The sequence below is a fragment of the Mytilus trossulus genome, chromosome 10 (assembly GCF_036588685.1).
Source record: "Mytilus trossulus isolate FHL-02 chromosome 10, PNRI_Mtr1.1.1.hap1, whole genome shotgun sequence".
NCBI classification, from domain to species: domain Eukaryota; kingdom Metazoa; phylum Mollusca; class Bivalvia; order Mytilida; family Mytilidae; genus Mytilus; species Mytilus trossulus.
The window spans coordinates 53,285,529-53,306,061 of NC_086382.1; the positions used below are offsets into that span (position 1 = coordinate 53,285,529).

At 30.2% G+C, this 20,533-nt stretch overlaps 1 protein-coding gene across 6 annotated transcripts in view; it reads left to right on the forward strand.

Moving 5' to 3' along the window:
- Nucleotides 1–20,533, forward strand: part of LOC134687622 (potassium voltage-gated channel subfamily KQT member 1-like) — a 91,606-nt gene that overhangs the window by 4,648 nt on the left and 66,425 nt on the right. Inside the window, exons 2-6 of one of the 6 annotated variants that reach the window (XM_063548057.1) lie at nt 1,581–1,648; nt 2,815–2,894; nt 4,210–4,337; nt 6,852–6,980; nt 10,797–10,899. The gene's annotated coding sequence lies outside the window, so the exon portion shown is untranslated. Of the gene's footprint in view, nt 1–1,580; nt 1,649–2,814; nt 2,895–4,209; nt 4,338–6,762; nt 6,986–10,796; nt 10,900–20,533 lie in introns of those variants that run through there. The other 5 variants (XM_063548058.1, XM_063548055.1, XM_063548059.1 and 2 more) reach the window with 5 other exon arrangements.

Consider the following 20,533-nt stretch of genomic DNA (forward strand, 5'->3'; position numbering starts at 1 on the left):
GTTTAATCTATATAAAAAAACCTAAAAAAAAACAACATCTCATTAGGCCACACTTCAAAATATTTTGGTTTGCCCAAACCCTACCCAAGGTTGGGACAGTGGGTAGGTAGGTAGGCATTTTCTTTTTTTTTCCAAAAAAGAAATTGAAGTATCAGATGTTTATTAGTCTTCATGCCTATTTGATTAAAAAAAAAACTTCTTCAAATCAGGACAATAAAAGAATTTGAGTAGGCAGCTTTTTTCTGGGTAGGTAGCGTTTGGGCAAACAAACCTATTATTTATTATGGCCTTAATACCTTAAATGTAACATTTACTAATTACATCCTTATCATTTTATTGAAATAAGAGATGAAATTTTTCAATGTCTGAAAGATCGTTGAAAGGTGGCAAATTATCTAAAATATTCTGAAAAAATTGTATTCCTCTACTCATTGAGTTTGTACATGTACATTATATGGTGAAGTGTAATTCATCTTCAATTTACTTCAAATTTACAAACATGACCTACATGACATAGGGGGCATTATCAATTTTCAAAATAAATCTTTTTATGTCTGCCTTTTCCAATCATAGGGATACTTTTACTAGATTATCCTGATTCTTCCAAAGTTTGAAATATCAGCCCACAGGACCAACTTTTCTCATCCTTTGGCGTCCATCGTCCTTCGTGGTCATTAACTTTTACCAAAAATATTCTCCTCTGAAACTACTAGGCATAATTTAACAAAACTTGACCACAATCATTACATGTATTGGGGTATCAGATAATATCTTGTTAAAAAATGTGTCTGATTACACAGCCAACCAACCAAGATGGCAGCCATGGCTAAAATAGAACATAGGGGTAAAATGTAGATTTTGGCTTATATACATCTGAAACTAAAGCATTTAAAGCAAATCTGAAATGAGTTAATTGTTTATCAGGTCAAGATCTATATATGTCTTAAAATTTTCAGTCAAATTAAACAACAGGTTGTTGCTGCCCCTGAATTGTTAAGTTTATTTAAAGGAAATTTTGCAGTTTTTGAATATTATTATAGATAGAGATAAACTGTAAACAGCAATAATGTTCAACAAAGTAAAATCTACAAATAAGTCAACATGACCAAAATGATCAATTGCCCCCTAAAAGAGTTATTGTCCTTTATTGTGAATTTTTAACAAATTTTTGTAAATTTTTGTAACCTTTACCATTTTACAAAAGTCTTACCCTCTGAAACAACTAGGACAAATTCAACCAAATTTGGCCACAATTATCATTAGAGCATCTAGTTTTAAAAAATGTGTCAGATGACTCTGCCTGCAACCAACATGGCAGACATGGCTAAAATTAGAACATGGGATAAAATGCAGTTCCTGGATTATATCTCTGAAACTAAAGCTAAAGTACAATGGATGCATTAAGTAATGCATCAATTGTAAATAAAAGTATCAGGTGCTCGACACAGTCTCTTTGGAACCTTTAGTTAATTATTCTTTCAGATTTATTGCATTATAATAACCTTTGTCTTGCCTCTATTTACTGATAAATTCCATGTGTCACAATAATTTGATAACCTACTTAAATAATTTTGTTTCAGTTTCAAATACAGATCATACCAGGTTGAAAGACTTGTCCCAACACAACAGCACAGAATCATTTTAGTGTGTAAGTATAATTTACAAGCTCAGTCTGCACGGTTAGCCACTAGTCCGATGCCCCAGACTAGTAAAATTTGGTTCGGACTAGTTAGTTTTTGCAAAACTTTGTTTGGTCCAATAAGAAAAATGTCAAAATATTGGTCTTCGGACTAGTAGTTGAAAAAGTTTTTGGTGCAGACTGCAAGCTGCATGAGTTTAAAATTATAAGTGTAACTTTGTTCTATGAAAACTGTTTTTCACATGTAATATTCTGCAGTATTTTAAAACATTGCATTTTTTTTGGAGGATTTTGTAGAAGTCTAAAAATCCAATTGAATTTCCTTATTTTTTATAACACAGTGAAGATACTAAGGCAGTACATACTTATCAGTCACATAACCAAAAGTGTCAATTGACTTAATTTGTTGCTTAGTAGTTATTGCCCCTAAATTAGTATGTTACTCTTTTTTGTGGAATCACTTATACCGTTCTAGAGTTGTGCCCCTTTACAAATGTTAAAATTGCTGAATATTTTGATTCCGTTCTCTAATTCTAGTTTGTCTTAAGCAAATGTTATTAAACCTATAAACAATGCTTATTACATGTACCACAAAACACAGATCAAGTTTGAATTTTGGTGGTGTTACTTTTTCTGTTCTAGAGTTAAGCCCCTTTACAAATGGAAAAATGGCTTGGTTTTTGGTTTCCATTCTCTAAGATAAGTTTGCCTCAACCAAATGTAATGAAAAGTATACACAATGCTTATTACCACAAAAATCAGATCAAGTACAAATTTAGGTAGCATCAATTCTGCAGTTCTTGAGTTATGTCTCTTTATAAAATAATATATGCAAGTGGGGGCATCATCTATGTCCCATGGACATGCATTCCCCATTTTTTTTTTAATTACAATATTGATTGTTTTTTTTGTTGCCATTAGAGTTGAACATCTAAATTTTCTAAATTACTAGAAATTATTACATATATGTTATTTTATACTCTAGTCCCTATGTACTTTGAGATACCAGATTTTTGGTATTCAATAATGACAAAATGAAGTATGTTGTTTTTCCCCATTTATTTTCATTTATTCGTCATTTGCATATAAATGTCAAGAAAATTGTTCCACTATTTTAGTTTGTAGTGAACTTTCAGTCTGTATTTTGTTTTTAATACATAGTGTTATGATTTCAGATGCAAATATAGTCTGGGGCAGATGTTGAAAAATGAATAGGATATATGCAAAATGAAATGGTAAAATAGGGCAGAAACTTGTAAGTATATTTAAATATATATAAAACAATTAAATAACAATATTTTGATCTTTGATATTTTATGTAAAATGTTATATATGACCTTTTATCATTTGTAGATCATTGTACTAGAATATTTTAAATTAATTATATAAATGCAAAATTCTTCTGTCAGAAAATATTCAGTAACACTGAAAAAAAGACTTTTTAAACAGAACATGTTATGTTGATAATTTTGACTTTGAATGAACCTTTGAAATGTGGAATTTACTTCAGAAATTCATTCATAAATCAGTTTAGGCCAAGCAAAACTTTTTTTATTTTTTATTATATTGGCATTGAAAATAGACGATCACTCCTTTGATGGAAGTGACATTTTCTGTCCTTGAACAATCTCTCCAACATAATCAACTCAACAACCAAATGGTATGTTTCAACAAGAATATCTGTTCTTCCTGGGAACTGATAATTTAAATCTGAATATATATAAGAAAATTAAACATATGATATATATCACAATGTTTGTATAAAAAATTCCCACTTACTCTCTTGAAGAAAAAGGAGATAGCCATTCAATCTCCCAAAATTTTTTAGTCGGGACACCCTATATGGCTTTCAATTAAAACCCATACCTTAATGTAAGCTTTAAACATGATAAAAGGGCCTGAAATAACAAAATTTATTTAACAATTAAGTCAATTGAGAAAACCATGGGCCTTATTTACCATTGTTTACATACAAAACAATAATGGAGAAAAAAAGTATTGTCGACAGCCAACAACGACATACACTGAATTACAGGCTATTCACCTGGGACAAGCAAGTACTGAGTTAGTCAGAGTTACACATGATTGTGAGCCCTCAACCCTCCCCTAACCTTGAACATTAGTAGTAGGTTAGTTGGACTAAATAGGTTAAATTTAATGATGTTTGAATTATTAATTTGTAAGCAAAAAATAAAATTCTTGTTTGTTTTATTTTTAAAAGAAATTTATAATAAGTACTACCTATACTTCCACCCAATTTCTGATTTATTTGGCCTTTGTCATTACTATTTTTGTTGAGCTAATTGATACCTGAGAAAGCTTTATTATTTGTTTACAATGATATAGCTATTAAAAGGAAAACTTTTGTGACAGTCGGAAAATTATTTAAAGGGAACGTGCACTGATTTCAATACAGTCACATTTAATTTATTTTAACTGAATAATGATTTTAATTTATCTAAATACCAACTGTGAGTGAAAATTGGATTTTAGAAATTAAAACAAATAAATGTAGAGACTAATTTGAAATTGATTGCTCTTTAACAATTTGGTGTTAATTTCAATTGCAGCAGTGTTATTTTCAATGTTTAGTATAAGAATTTGATCTTTCCAGGGGATTAGAGCATATCATTCATTGACAGAGATCTGTGTTATCTGTTGGAGCCCTCTGTGTGGAGTCAATTTGTAGAACATTCAGGTTTGTTATTCTAAATGCACCCATTTATTTTAATTGTTCTCCAACAAAGATAGATTTATTGTAATTATTTTATGTAATGCAAGAGTTATTGGCCTTTTCCTTTTGCATTAGTGATAATGTAGGATGACATTTTAAAGTTATTGGTTTGTTAAAACAATGTTCTGTAGAATTAAATTTAAGACTATAATTGCATAAAGTTAAGTAATCTAAATGATTATTTGTAATTTAGTATTGAATTTGGGTTATTTATTTGGCAGGAAAATTAAAGGGTTAATTGGTAGCTAGGTAGACTAAGTATGTATTAAAAAAAATGAAATAAAATTGAGAATGGAAATGGGGAAATGACTTTATAATGGTAGAATTCCTGTGTGTTACTTCTAGCAACTTTGATTGAATTCATCCTTGTAGTTTTCAAAAGAGTTTAAAAATGGAATATTTACAATGGCTATATTTGATGAAAGTAGATATTAGATGTCAGATTGAATCTTGTTTTCTAGAACGAAAATATGACCTTCAAACATGTTAAGTAGATTTCACATTTTTACAGTACATATTAAGGAATTGTTGACAAACATGGAATTCCCATTTAAAATTCTGGCAGGTCAAATATGTAGCCTCAACCATGCTGATCAGTTCTAGCAAAAATAGTTTGTAAAAGATTGTCAGGCATAGATCTAACAGATTATGTCATAACAATTTCTTTCAAATGTGAAACTAATCAATTTCATAATTCTTTAATCCCAGCATGTTCTGTTATTTGCAAACACTTATCCAAATTCATGCAACACATGAAACTGGAGAAAATTAGACCTCTAAGGCCAAATAAAAAAGCATGTGTGTTTCCTGTTTCCCTACCTACCCTATATTTTAAGCTTAGAAATAGCCTACCCTAAAGTTTTTTTGGTCATTTTTCAATAAGCACTGTTAAAGTCAGGATTTCTCTCCCATAGACTCAATGTAAAAAAAAATGGTAAAATAAAAAAAAATCCCTACCTACCTACCCTATTTTTTTAAGAGGAAACAGGAAACACACATATTATTTTATTTGGCCTAATTTAAGTGTTGATTCTTGTTACGTTTAGGTCATGCATATATTTTGCCTAAACTACTAGTAATTACCTCAAACTTTCACTTATGTCATAACATGAGCATTACTTGGATTACCTACATAGATCTACATAAGAATGAAGAATACCATCACACCTGTACATACAATATACATGCCTGGTAAACTCTTTATGCCAAGAAAATTGTTTATGAAATTTTTTAAATAATAACATATCAAATGTTATGGAAACATACATCATGCACAATTGGAAAACAAGATGGACCACCTAGGCTATATAATGTTAAGGCTGATGAATTTGATATTTGATAGAGATATTAAACTGTTTAAAATATTAATTTAGATGGCCACAAAAAGCACAAGTTGTATGCCAATGAATATTTTTTTTTCTTTGTTTTCCCTGCTCTAGTTTAAGACTATTTTTATGCCCCTGTCGAAGCAGAGAGGGCATTGAGTTTTAACCTTTTGTGTCTGTATGTCCGTAGGTACGTATGTCCCAAAGTTGGTTTCCGTTCTCTAACTTTAGTTTTCCTCAACCAAATGTTGTGAAACCTATACACAATGTTTATAACCACAAAACACAGATGGAGTTTGAATGTTGGTGGTGTCACTTGAACTGTTATAGAGTTATGTTCCTTTAAAAATCGAAAAAAAATGTTATTTTTGGTTTATATCTAAAAATATTTTATTTTTTGGGATACCTGAATGAATTTCTGGATTGTGGCAAATATATATTTTCATTGGTATTTTGATTTGGTAGTTTTGTCAAAGTCTGCATTATATACAAACCTATATAAACAATTTTATTTTTACTACAGTAAATAGTATAATTCATAGTTGATCTATACACACAAAATCCACAAAACCAGTATCTTATGAATAATTAAAAGAATCAACAATATTTAGATATAGGGATAAAAGGAAGAATCACAAGACACATGTACATAATTAGATGTGCCATTAATGGCTTATCTCAACTGCATCCATATAACCCTCAGGGAAAATGTCGGATTTAATCAAAAGGAATTAAAAGTATTGTATTTTAATATTAATGATTTCAAATTTGTATCATTCCATTTGATTTGTCGTGGACAGGGAGAAGTATATGGCATGATGAAGATTAGCACTTACAAATATTGACCAAATAATTGTTGACAATATTTCCCAATGTAATCTGTACATACTTCATGTTTATACAGGGTTAGAAATGCAATATAATCCTATTTCATCAACCAGAATTTAAAGATCTTGTTCTAATCTATCTTAAATCTAATAATACATTATAATCCAGCTTGATAATATAGATTATCATCTGGTGTATATTATTACGTATATAATATATTCTATTAAATATCATCACATTCTTAAATGTATTATGGTCAGGTATTCATGGACCTTATGTTAAAAGATATTAATACTTAATGCTGATTTAATAATTGATCTTTCAGATATATCTGGGACGACTGAGCCATGGACAATTATATGACGTGTTTGAACAGTCTCATCAGAAAGTCATAGTTTTTATGGAATATATTTCATACTGCCATTTGTAGGGATGAAGAGCCATTGAACTTATGGTAAGGTAAAATATTTGTCTCTATTTATTTATTTATTCCTTTTGTTGGTGATACTGTTTTCTATTTATACATGGTATTAACCTAGCTAAAGTGTAAGTTCGTATGTTAAAAATGAAGATTTGTATAATTTTACTTTTGTCTAATTAGAATAATATTTTTAAAGCTTTCATGCTCTTACACCAGCATATAAACTATATTGACAAGATAAGGTTAAAATGGAGTCTTAATTATTGGACATTTATAATGCCTGTTATATGATTGTATAATAAGGATGACTTAAAAATAAAGTTTGGAATTTAAAATCCACATTGAAACTAATACTGAATTATGTATTGTGTATATATGTGCAGGATTTAATTTAGATAAGGTGTAGGTGGTCAAATTAAAATTATTATATTTATTTATTCATATAACTTTCTTGCATTTTAGATTTAAAATTACCACTTCAGTGATACTTAAAAAAAACTTGGACTACTTGAGAACATTTTTGGAAGAAATCTAAAATTCATAACAGAATATTTTGATGTAACTATATGATGTAGTGAATACAAATTTGAAATCAGAATACACTTTGCAAATTCACATCCATCAGAAAATGCTATGCAAAGGTTGCAGAGATCAAGAGAACCCTTTAACAGAGTTATACAATTGGAGTTAAATTGTATTTTTAATTCTATATCAGAAGAAGAAGTAGAGGAATGACATACAAGAGACCTCTGTAGCCAATATATTGACCCGTAATTATTATAAACTGTAATGATGGCCACTAAACACAAGTTGGGTTTTACTTTAATTTAATTTTATTTTTTTTAATTTTTTTTGGAGGGGGGGGGGGTGATTTGCTCATTCTTTGTAGTTTACTCACTAGACTTGTTGTTTTTTTTGGTTTGTTTTCTTTTTGGCCGTGGTATTGTCTGTTTTTCTTGCATCAATGAATTATGATTGTCCCTTTAGTATCATCTGCATTTTTTTTTAGACCTATTACCCATATACATTGTGTATCTAAAGTTTTCTCTGTATTCAAAGTTTACTCACTATTTACTTAAGTGCCTAAGAATCAGGCAGTGGTGAAAACATGACCCAAAAAAAACCCACCCAATTTGACATTGATTTCAGTTCATAATATGTAGTTATTCACAAAAATAACATCCATTTCCGTTTTCTGTTCTGGTAATAGAAGATACAATTTGGTTGAAATGCACTAGAAATTAACAAATAAGGGGAGAAAACTCTGTAATTTGCTATCATTCTAACCAATTTTCTAACCAAGTTATTTGATATTACGAGACACACACAAACGAAAGACCAATTATTTTTAACTCAGGATGATGGTTTGTATCAAATAGCATGATTATCTCGGTGGCTTTTTTCTGATCATGTTTTGATTTTTTACTAAATTGCCTGATTCTTTCTAAGACTGGCACTTAATTAAAATACAGATTTATATGCAAAGTTAAAGGCTAAACGTACAGTTTTATCACAGTTCTGTAATATAAATAGTTGTATCAAATGTTTTACATAAAATGTAGCAGATAATCTTAAGATAATCCTTTCAGCATTTCCTTCATGCAGAAATGTAAAATATTTATAGATTAAGTTGAGAAGAGAGATGCACATCTTTTTATTTTTTTATGCAAGATTTAAATGAACTTGCATTCTGCTTTGTGCACTATCTCAGATGATTAAAAGGTTTACTAAAATTATATTAGATACTTTTTTCCAAAATCTATATGAGTAGAAAGACTTGCCTTTCAGATCAATGCATTTGAATGGGGACATATGGTAGGAACACCCCACCTCTTTTCTCCTGTTCTTCTCTGTTGGGACCCCCCCCCCCCCCCTTTTTTTTTTTTTAAATTGACTGGATCTACCTCTGGTTCAAACCCACATGTGACAGTTGTATCAACGCCAATATTAGATGACAAGCACACTGGCTTTAATTTCCATTCTGTACACTATGTTTTTATGTAGACACTAGCTTCTCCCACCAATACAAACTGGCTGCCATAAAGTAGTCATTTGTGCTGAAAGAGGTCTTAAACTCCAAAAATCAATCAATCACTTTCCTGTTTTTATTTATTCTACTTAAGTAAATATACATGAGGTTTGTAAAGTCAATTATAACGAAGCAGATAGAAAAGCTTAAATGAACATTTGTGCAAAAATCTGTAAAATTGTTGCATCATATGATGCTATTGATCCCAAAAATAAAATGCTTTTAATGAAATTTCTGCTAAAAGACATATTCGGTGAACTGCAGACAATTCATTTTGTAAACTACCAAATATGGACATCATTAGGATAATTGTTATTAATGTGAATATCTCATCAAAAAAGGCAAATTTATTGTTTATAATGAGCATTCATTATGTTTGCACATCTGTCAACTATTTGACACACTATAATTAAAAAGTTTTATTGTACAAATAAACACATGTGACTATTTTCACAAAAATCTAACAATTAAAATTGATAAGAAGTTATATTGAATTTTTGACATTAACTTATACGAGTGTTTTTATTTGCAAGTAATTTTGTGAAAAAAGATCACAGGTATGAACAGTCAAGTTTCCCCATGATATTCTATGCATGATGCATTTTCTTATGTCCATATTTTTGTAATTGATGGATTGAAATATAAAATTCAAATTTCCCAAAAAATGTTTTTGTTATCATCTTGTAAAAATATACAAAGTTTTTGTTCAATCAGATAATTTTTTGTAAAAATAAATATAAAACTAAAAAGATATGGTACAGGGAAGGCAAGTTATCACGAAGCAAATGCATGAGATTAAAAGAAAAATGCCACCTAATAAGTATGAAAATGTGTAAGACTTGACAGCACTGTATGATGATTGTGAATGAGACAACCAGAGTTACAATTATGTTTATTTAAGCAATTGTGGTCTTTTTCATTGTTTATTTAAACAACAAAAATACTGAACTCATAGGAAAAGTCCTAATCAAATTCTCTATCTTTTAGGGAAACGTGGTTTTAGAAACTGCTTATTTGTAGGAAATGGATATGTTCACCCAAAGTTTCCGCCAACTTGGTTAACATGACTGATTTTTTTAAAAGTTTCTTGCAAATATCTGAAGCAAGGAAGACAACATATCATAATCTTATCACTATATAAAATTGAAAATGGAAATGGGGAATGTATCAAAGAGACAACAACCCGACCATAGAAAAAAACAACAGCAGAAGGTCACCAACAGGTCTTCAATGCAACAAGAACTATATTTGTATATGAGTGTAGGTGTCATACCAGCAATTAAAATGCACTATGTTTTGACCGAGTAGGCCTACTTTCAGATACGCTCTAAATTTGAGGGAGTAATTGGTGGTGTGACACCTAAAGTATCAAACAACAATGAGTGCTGCTTGATTTAAATTTCAGAATAAGATTATCATACTAGGCGCCTGCTATATTTATTTACAGATATATATTTATATAATTGATTTTTGATGAAAGGTATTAAGTATATTTAAACTTTTGTAATGTTAATAAGTTTATGTATATAAAATTTTCTTTCAACGAACCAGATTTGTGTTTTTTAACATTGAATCTTGTCGATTATTATTAGAAAACCTTAATTTATTGAACATCTGTTTCCTATGAAAACAGTGTGACGTTGTCTTCACTGGTACGTCACACCTGTGTATCTAGAAACGTAACATTTACAACTATTGATTTTCGTTATGCTTGTGAGTCCTACAGGAAATATAGATGGGTTGAAACTGCTAATGCTTTTGATTGACAAACTTGTAATCAACGTTGGGTTCATAACAAGTCCTTACTTTCAATTTTTTAGATCGACATCCTTTCTATATAACCCAGTGGGACTTTAAAGATCGTGTTAGCACACTTCGCAGTAGTTTATTGAACAGATTGCACGCAAGAGAAAACTTTAAAAGGTAAGATGTTCTCTTTAGTAAAATTCTCAACGGGATTGTTGTTTAACAAAGACATAACCAATATTTAAAATGTTTTATCATTTAGGACAATGCAAACTTATCTATTGAAGAATTAAAAGATATTAATCGACAAGACATTTTGCTTTTTAATCTGATTGAAAGAGTTGTGTCCGTTATTTATTTGAATATCACTTATGAAAGAATTGTTTTTGTTCAATATTCTTTGATAAGAACTTACAGTGACACAAATATTTTAGCCTTATTTAATAAAATAATAAGGATTAGATGCTTTTCAAAACAAAGTCTATTTATATGAATAATAATATAACTTACTTCCAATCTACAAGGAAATAATATGAAGAATATTTCCCCTAGCATTAATTCAATTTTTTATCTGCATTTACATGTAGCTGAGATTTGTCCTTGTGAGTTTAGTGCATGTTATATACAGAAAAATGTGTAGTTTTGATAAGTTTAATCTTTGTCTTCTGCAATATCATGAATATAGATTGAAATAACTTTTTTGATAAAAACAAATCTAGCTCAAAGGGAATGAAAGTCTTCTAGAGATCTTCTCTTTAAGGTTGATTTTATTTCCAACTTTTTTTTAAAACAGATCAATTTTATAAAGAGAGGATTTTTTAGGAGCTTCACTGAGAAAAGGGGATTTATTAGCCTTATTTTCTGGATTTTTTAAAATAACAGTTTCTTCACAAAAATAATGTGGCTAAAAATGAAAAATATCTTACATAGAAGTTATATCTTAAGTATGAATAGGCCATAACTGTAAAAATATAGGAGCTTAGACCTCATGCAAGCGTAATGCTTTACACACAGTACAATTAAGAGACAAATTAAGGATGATGTCCCCTGGACACATTCCACATTTATTTAAATGAGTTATGATGCCCTTTGAAAATATTAGATATGTGCAAAGCGAGGGATGTTGGGACTCTGTTCCTTTTATTAGTTTAATGTTTACCTTTTTGTTTTTAATTCTAAAACTAATGTTTTAATCATTTATATATAGGGATGTTAATCAATCAAAACTCATAACTTACACAAAAAATTGTTCCTACTTGTTAAAAGCAATTTTACAAATATTTGTTATTGTTATTCGAGATGATTGAAATTGCCTATCAAATTAGTGTTTTGGTTTTATTGGTAAAGAATATGAGGTTTGGACAATTTGGAGAATTATTTATAGTCAGATAAAAAGCCTGTATAACATTTTACATTGATTTTGTAAATTGTCAGAAATATACATTTGTTGAATTAAAAAAATTGAGTCAATGGAAAAAATAACTATAAGCGTTATATCGCTATTGTCATGCTGTATATTTTGATTAAATATAAAATTTTAGAAATAAGATCTACAGAAAAAGCAAATTGTAATCGATGGCAACCATTTGAATGATTAAATCAAGCTAAAAATGAAAATAGAGATAAAATGTTTTCCCTCATGGTGAAAGCTAAGCCTGTTAGTTATAACTGTGTAGGCAGTCTTCAGAAATTTTACAAAAGTACCCTTTTATATGTATTGTATCACATTTCATACAACTTTTTCAATAAATTTATGGTCTATAGATATGATAATTATAATAAAGCAAAACTTGTAACTATAACATAAACTAATGGACGAATTGAGGAATGACCGTCAAATGAACCCTTTTCATTAATTATGTTAGCATCAAATAAGTCTATAAATTTTATCTTCTTTTGTCAAAGTATATTTTTGGCCTACCATATTAAAGTGTCAAATTGAGAAAAAATTTACTGATGGTATACCTTTAATCAGATCCTGTTAGTCATTTCAGTCTTCTTATCTGAATCTTAAATGTTCAGATAAAAACTTACTGACAGTTTTGCACTTAACAGTTGTCAATGCTACATGTAAAAACTCGAAACAGAAGCATAACTGCTCAAATATTTGTTGCTATCAGATCTATATTCATCTGGTAATTTCATGACAAGGCCAAACAAAAATAGATGTGTAGTTCCAGTTACCTACCTACCCTACTTTTTAGTCGTAATAATAGCCTACCCTAAAGAGTTTTTTGTCATTTTCCGTTAAGCACAGTTAAAGTCAGAATGTTACTCCCATAGACTCAATGTAAAAAAATATTATAAAATTTAAAAAAAAATCCCTACCTATCTACCCTTATTTATTTTTAGATTTAACTGGAACCACACATACTATTTTATTTGGCCTAAGGTCCAGAAAGAATAGCATCAAAGTGATTTATAGATTGACCTCTATTCCATCAGATAAAATTAATCTAATTAATTAATTGTAATTGTATTGGTTTGGAAATAGGTTACAGTAATAAACTGATTAATTCAATCATTGCTATCCCAAAAGAATGATCTATGGACAATATCATATGTTGATATATGATCCATCAGGGATAAAAGAGCACAATCGTGTAGTGTCTACTGGATGGTACAGATAATATGACCTTTCTGAAAGGGTTGAAAAATAGGTCTTTACTGCTGTTTGTTGGGGGCCAAGTAGTACAGGGTTTTAAAATAGGTCTATACTGCTGATTGTGGAGGGTCATAAAACAGGTTTTGAAAATAGTTAGGGTGAAGGTTGGTACCTATTAAAACTTAAACCCTACTGCATTTGTTTGTCTTTTGTTGATTTTTTTCGAAACAAATTCTCTGGATGTCATGCTCAAGAAAATCTCACTATTATTTTTATTGCAAAATGCCAAATTTGTGACAGGTCATTTTTAAAATTGTGGTGGTCATCTAAATCTTTGGACAAAACTGATGTTATATCTTGATAAAAAAAAATTGAATAAATAGAGATGGGCATATGACATTAGCGCCATTTTTTTTTTTTTTTCGATATTTGTGCCAATTGTGTACAGGTAAAATTTCAGGTGAATGTTATTTTATGTTATCATTATAAACCCCTTCAGTTAGGCAAATGTACATATATGTTGTGAATTGTCAAATATAATTGTTGTTCCCTGCAAATAGGTTGTTGTTGTTTTCATTTGACGCAAATTAACTGGTGGGCGAAAATCCAGTCTGTTGGGCTAAGCACAGAGTATAAAGAAAATTCCAAATGCAACTGGTAAATTGGTATCACAGTTTTTTCATTGACCATTAATTTTCCTTCCCCCATGAACCCTTTATGTCTGACGTGCTGTCTGATGACAAATTTCATGCATTCTTAGATACATATACATGCTCAACTTCACGTTATCCACCTTATTGCTGGTCAGTTGCACTGGTTTAAAACTTTAAGAGGGTGAATAAGGGTACAGATTTTTGGAATGTATGTAAACAGAGTGCTTTTATCTTTCAAATTGATTAATCCTGCTCATAAGCCTACTATCACCTCCCTTGGTGAGTAGGTTACAAAAGTTATATACATGTTAGGATTGGCAATTCATAACATATGTACTACCTAAAGGAAGAGGTTTATAATGATCAAAATTCACCTGTAACATGTATACAATCAGCACAAATGACAGAAAAAAATCAGCTCAAGTGCTTTTCAGTGTTTTTTTCTTTAATTTTTTTTTTGTCAGTCCGCATTAGGAGGCATCTGCCTAGTCTATGTAATTTATGTCTCTGGCTACGTCTATCTATACAATATACATTGTATGGAAATTTATATGAATCACTCAAAAAATTCTAGATCTAATACCAAATCCATATAAAAATTTCAAGCACAAGAAATTATGCAAATTTCATAATTAAAAATAATTCTGAGTTCAAATAATAGACTGTTAGTTTTACATACTAGTCAGTTTTAATCTATGTAAGGCCACTTTTTTTTTATTAGTTGGTTTACGGGATTCTTCTTAAAAAAGGAAGGGTAGGAGGTCGAAATAAAAATAAAAATAAAAACAATGAAAAAATGTTGGGTAGGAGGTCGAAAAATAAATAAAAATAAAAATTGGAATTAATACTGGTTTTTTTTAACCAAAAATGGAGAGAAACAAACAATGACATTACTCTATATAACAGTAATATAATCGCTGGAGTATATACACTCAAAAATGAGTCCACTCCTTGACAGGAAGATAGATAGATAGATATGATAGTATTATGCATTTTGTACTTAACATGTATGCAGATCGTTTCATAATTTGGTATTGATTCTTGCTGTTTCAATTTAAATTTAATGTGTTACAAGGAGTCCAATGTCAATGTAGATTGATGAAACCATGTCCCTGATAAAAGGGAAGTGTCTTTACCAATTGCATTTCTCTTTGTTCTGTGTATTTATTTATCAAATTTAGATCAGGGAGTGACAAAATTCCTCATAACAAAATACAATCTTATTGAGGAAATACCATATGCGCTCTGCATGTCATATACCTTCATATGTGGTACATGAAAACATGTCCTTCTTAGGCTTTTTATGCTATTTTACACTGCTATTAATAAAGTATAAGCTTATATCTCGAAGTGTTCTGGGATTGTCCCTTTTTATAAATGTTGAAGTGATTTTAATTGTCAGGCTTTCTATTACAGTAATACATGTTCTGATTTTGTGTTGGGATCTTGTCCACCATTTCCCATCTCTGTTCCATTAAATCTTAATGGGTACGGTGGGATGGTATTTAGGTATTTATATAATAAGGCCAATTAATCAGACACCCATCCCTGGCAGCAAGTTAAAAGATTCTTCCCTTAAGTGACGTCTATCAAGGCTATTTAAAACAAATCTTGGATGCCAGAAAGCCTTGCCAGACGTCATAATTATTTGTACCTCATATATGTAATGACAAATGCAGCTCAATCCTCAAGAAACTAAAACAACCCCTTTCGACGGGTTTCAGACTTTCTGATCAACACTTAAACCAAAGTTGACCCGCCGTCAACCTTACTGACAGTCTAAAACAGGGTTTCAAATTAGCGGTTGTTCGACCTTTTAAACCAAACTTCCCAAACCATCTCAAAAATAATTTTCATTTTTATTATTCATGACTGCGATGTTTATTTTGTTCAACCGTTAAGATTTACACCGAAAATCTCCAAGGCAACAATATTAAAATCGTATCTGGTCCACCATTTCAACTTCTGAAGCAAGGTTGTCGGCTCTCCGAACTTTCCCGAAGTCCTGCGTGTAACATTGATTGCCGAGTTGTTGCCTCCATTTTCAACTGGTTCCTTTTCACCGCATTAAATCATGATGAAACGTTGACTGAACAGGGAACCGCCTTTCAACTGGTTCCTTTTCACCACATTAGACCATCATGAAACGTTCACTGAACAGGGAACCGCACGGGATTTCCGAGGGTATTCCGACTGGAAGAAGAAAGACCGATCTTTTTTAATCATGTTTTTATTTTTATTTGTACTCCTTCAAACAGAAAAAGGTCGGCGGAATTAAAAAAAATCTCCAAAATCGTTTTTATTTTTATTTCAATATCGTGAAAAACAGGGTCGGCGGATCTGTAAACCAACTAATAAAAAAAAAGTGGCCTAAGTATAGTTGTACTAAACCCATTATAATCTATATAAGTACAGTTGTACCGAGTCAGTTATAATCTGATGTTTGCTTTATAAAATTAAAACATGTTACTGGTATTAAAGGACAAAATTCTCCATAAGGTAAAAATTGTCAAATGCAATATTATGCAAAAAAATGTTTTTTAACAATTGTTTAGCCTGGTATGTGAAAAAATATTTTAAACTTATTGCAACTTATGTTTTGTTGTATGTTGACTCTAAGCTTTTATTTACAAGGAACAATAGTATTTCAAAATATGAGATTATGGAAATCTAATTGGACTTTTTGTTTGGGAGACTGAAAATCTGACTGATCATCTTGTAATAATCATTACTCTTACAAGTCTTAATATTCTAATACAAAATAGTGAAATGACCATAAAAAATCACTTCATTATGATCATTTTGTAAAATTTGGTGCTTTCATTTTGCATGCATATATATATGTATGCTTAAATTATTGGTTTTTTGAACTTGAATAATTGTACACTAGAATGAATACATGGATAAGTTGTCAAAATATACGTTTGACAGTTAAAAAATAATTCATGGGGGCTTGGATATATCTTGATTTTACCACGGGTTGGCCCTTTATGACAAATATTTTACCCTGAGCAATATTAATATTGATTCTAATAGGACAAAGACGGCAATTTTTTTGGATTGATGCGCTCTTTGTGGAGGCAAATATTTGCCGTTCCTATAAATTAATGCACTTTTTGATTGGTGTAAACAACAGGGCAAACAGAATAAGTGACATGCTCAACCTATTTACAATATTGTATTTAGATGAATTTTAATGATAATTTACCTTCTATGTATAAAAAACAGGCTTATGCCACATTTGAGCATCGTTTGTTTACGTTTCCTTGTTGTGATGATTTTCGGTATCAGAAGCGTGTATTTTCCCGTAAAATGCTTACATTATAACCTCATCATTCTATGACGTCGGGTACTTCATTCATTAAAAAACATATGACGTGGGAATACCGTCAGAACAGCCAATGCAATATCTTCATATTTTACCACGGGTGTGTACTCAAAGCGTTTGAAGGACGTCATGTTAGAATAACTTATAAACATCAGTTCACAGTGAAAAACATCAAAAGGCTAACAGAGGGTCCTTAATGATACACAAACCCCTCAGCAGTGGTGGATCCAGAGGTGGTTTATGGAGCTGGAATCCCCCCCCCTTTTTGACAATCAATTCTTTTGAATTAGGACATGGATTGAACCTCCTTTTTAGAAATGGCTGGAAATATCCCTAAGCTCCCCATATGACAGAAACTTATTTAAGTCTAATTAAATCATCATTAATTTTAAAAAAAAAGCTATTAGGGATAATTATAATTACAACTACTTGAAGCCAACAGCTAATATTAAATATAAGTGCCATTTATAAGAGAAAAATGGGGATATTTCATTAACTATTGAAAAGTTCACAATATCCAAAACATCAGGCCATACAAATTAAAAGAATAGATTATTGCTCTCTTAGATCTATAAGAGAGAAAAAAATATAGGATTTATTTAAACTTCATTAAAGGAGCATTGCCTTGCATCCTGTAGCAAATTTTACGATTAAAAAAGGAGATGTGGTATAATTTCTATTGAGACAAATATCCAACTTAGTTTAAATGAAGTGAATGTAACTAGTGAGAGGCCACTGTACAGCTTTCAACAATTAGTAAAACCCATATCCCAAAGCAAACTATACAAAGCCCCAAAATAAGATGAATTAAGAAAACTAAATGCCAGACTGTATGTACAAAACAATAGATAAATTACAAGCTATTTATGAGTTAGGAGAGGAACATACAGAATGTGGCTATGTTAAACATGTAAGCAGGTGCCCAGCAATACCTGTAAACCTCTAAAAGTGATAGTAAACAGTACAACATTTGAAAAACCCTTCAATCCAATAAACAAAACAAATATGATCACAGCAATAAACAAAACCTACTCAATTACAGGTTCTTTACTTGGAATAGATAGAATGTGGTGCGATTAAACATGTAAGCATTTGCTCAATGCTCCCTAACCTGGGGAAGTGGTGTAACAGCACATCTTAAGAACAACCAATGAAAATCAGATAAAGGTTTTAACTCCTCAGATCCATACATTAAAGCAGAAAAACAATTAACAAAAACACGAATGACACAATGTGCAAACCTGAGAGAACTCACAATTACTAAAAGCTAGATCAAATGTAATAACAACTAATAAATCATGTTTCTAAGACTCAAATCTTTAGAACTTTACATAACAACACGCTTGAAAAAGACTTCCAGAGATAAAAGAAATGATATTTCTCTGGTTTTCTTTCAGAATGTTATAATTATAATCGGATATTTATTTTTTTTATTCAAAGTATCCTTTGATGAAAAATCTTTTTTTAGTATAACTTAGTGACATTCATTAGTGACTTATTGGCTTAAAGTTTGCTAACTAAGCAAGTAAATCTTTGATGGAAAATGGTTTTTTTCAAATGTATTTCCTGTATTGTTGCTATCTTTACTATTAGTTACATGAACATGTCAGATGGATTTGGTTATATTTATGATGTATATGAGCAGGATCCAATTTAAGTTGATGACTTTTAAATATTATTTTTTTTGATAAAAATAAGAATATGAGGAACTTAAACACATGCATACAATAAGTTCACTGAAAACGTTTAATTATGATTTGTATTGGATTTTATGTGGCTTTTGATAGTCAGGATATATCATCGTGAATATGTCAAATTTTGATCTTTTGATGTATTAATATATCAACAAAGTCAGAAATCTGTCAATAAAATCAGCAATATATTATATAAACATGATAGATACCATGTACAATAAGTTTACTTTTTTTTGTGTACTTTATCACATGTGGAGCAGGATCTGCTTACCCTTCGGGAGCACAAGAGTGAGGTCACCCACATTTTTTGGTTGGGCTCGTGTTGCTTAGTCTTTAGTTTTCTATGATGTGTCATGTGTACTATTATTTGTCTGTTTGTCTTTTTATTTTTAGCTATGGCTTTGACAGTTTTTTTCTATCTATGAATTGACTCTCCCTATGGTATCTTTAGTCCCTCTTTTACACTGATTAAGAGTTGTGAACACATATTTTCCTGATTTCTTATTCCAAAATGCAGATGTAATTTTTTACTTAAAATATTCAGTAAGATCGAATCAACAAAAAAAAATTATAAATATTTTGCATGTTTCCAAAAGTCAGTTTTGTTGTTATCTTCATGTGCCTGTAAGGATAATATTTTTGTTTAGAAAACAGGGTTTATTTTAGTGTAATTAATGTCTGTTTTTTAATTTTAGTCTTATTGGGGCCAAATAAGGTCATAAATTCATGCATGATTTTAATTTTAGTTGTATTTATTGTGCCCAATAAGTCTATAAATTCATGCATGACTTTTATTGTAGTCTTATTGGGGCCAAATAAGGCCATAAATACATGCATGATTTAAATTTAAATTTTATTGTGGTCAAATAAGGCTATTAATGCATGCATGATTTTAACTATAGTCTTATTGGTGCTGAATAAGTCTATAAATGCATGTCTATTGTTAATTTAGAAGTAATCTCCCATTTGAAGTAAAACATACATAATTCAGTCTATACTTTGCTGATTTATATTCATTTGTCTGTACTGAAATTGTATTGTCTGTGGTTTTGTATTTCAGTGCCTCTTTTTTACTTTGAAAAAGAAGCAAAAATCAATGATTTATCAGAGCAATTAAAAACCAAACATATTTTATTTCCCGTATTCTGCTGGGGGATACCAATTTTCCATGATGGTATGTAATTACATGTCACACAATTTCACTTCATTTATTTACGTGGGCTGATTGTTTACCAGGATATTTATTTTAAACTTTTGTTCCAAATCAATTGGTAGCTGAATATCTAAATAATGTGAAATAAGATGAATTATTGTCATATTTTATTTAATAATTGGAGAAGTTTTAGAATTGTAATTTTATACAATGGATTCTGAGTATAGAGAATAGGAGATTATCAATATTGGTAGTTTATTGTTGTATTTATGAGATATCCGTTTACATTGATAAATGAAATGGTTTTTGTTTTATGATTCTTTTATTTAACATTTCAAGCTGGTATGAAATTTTTTAAATATTCTATTATGGTTGCTA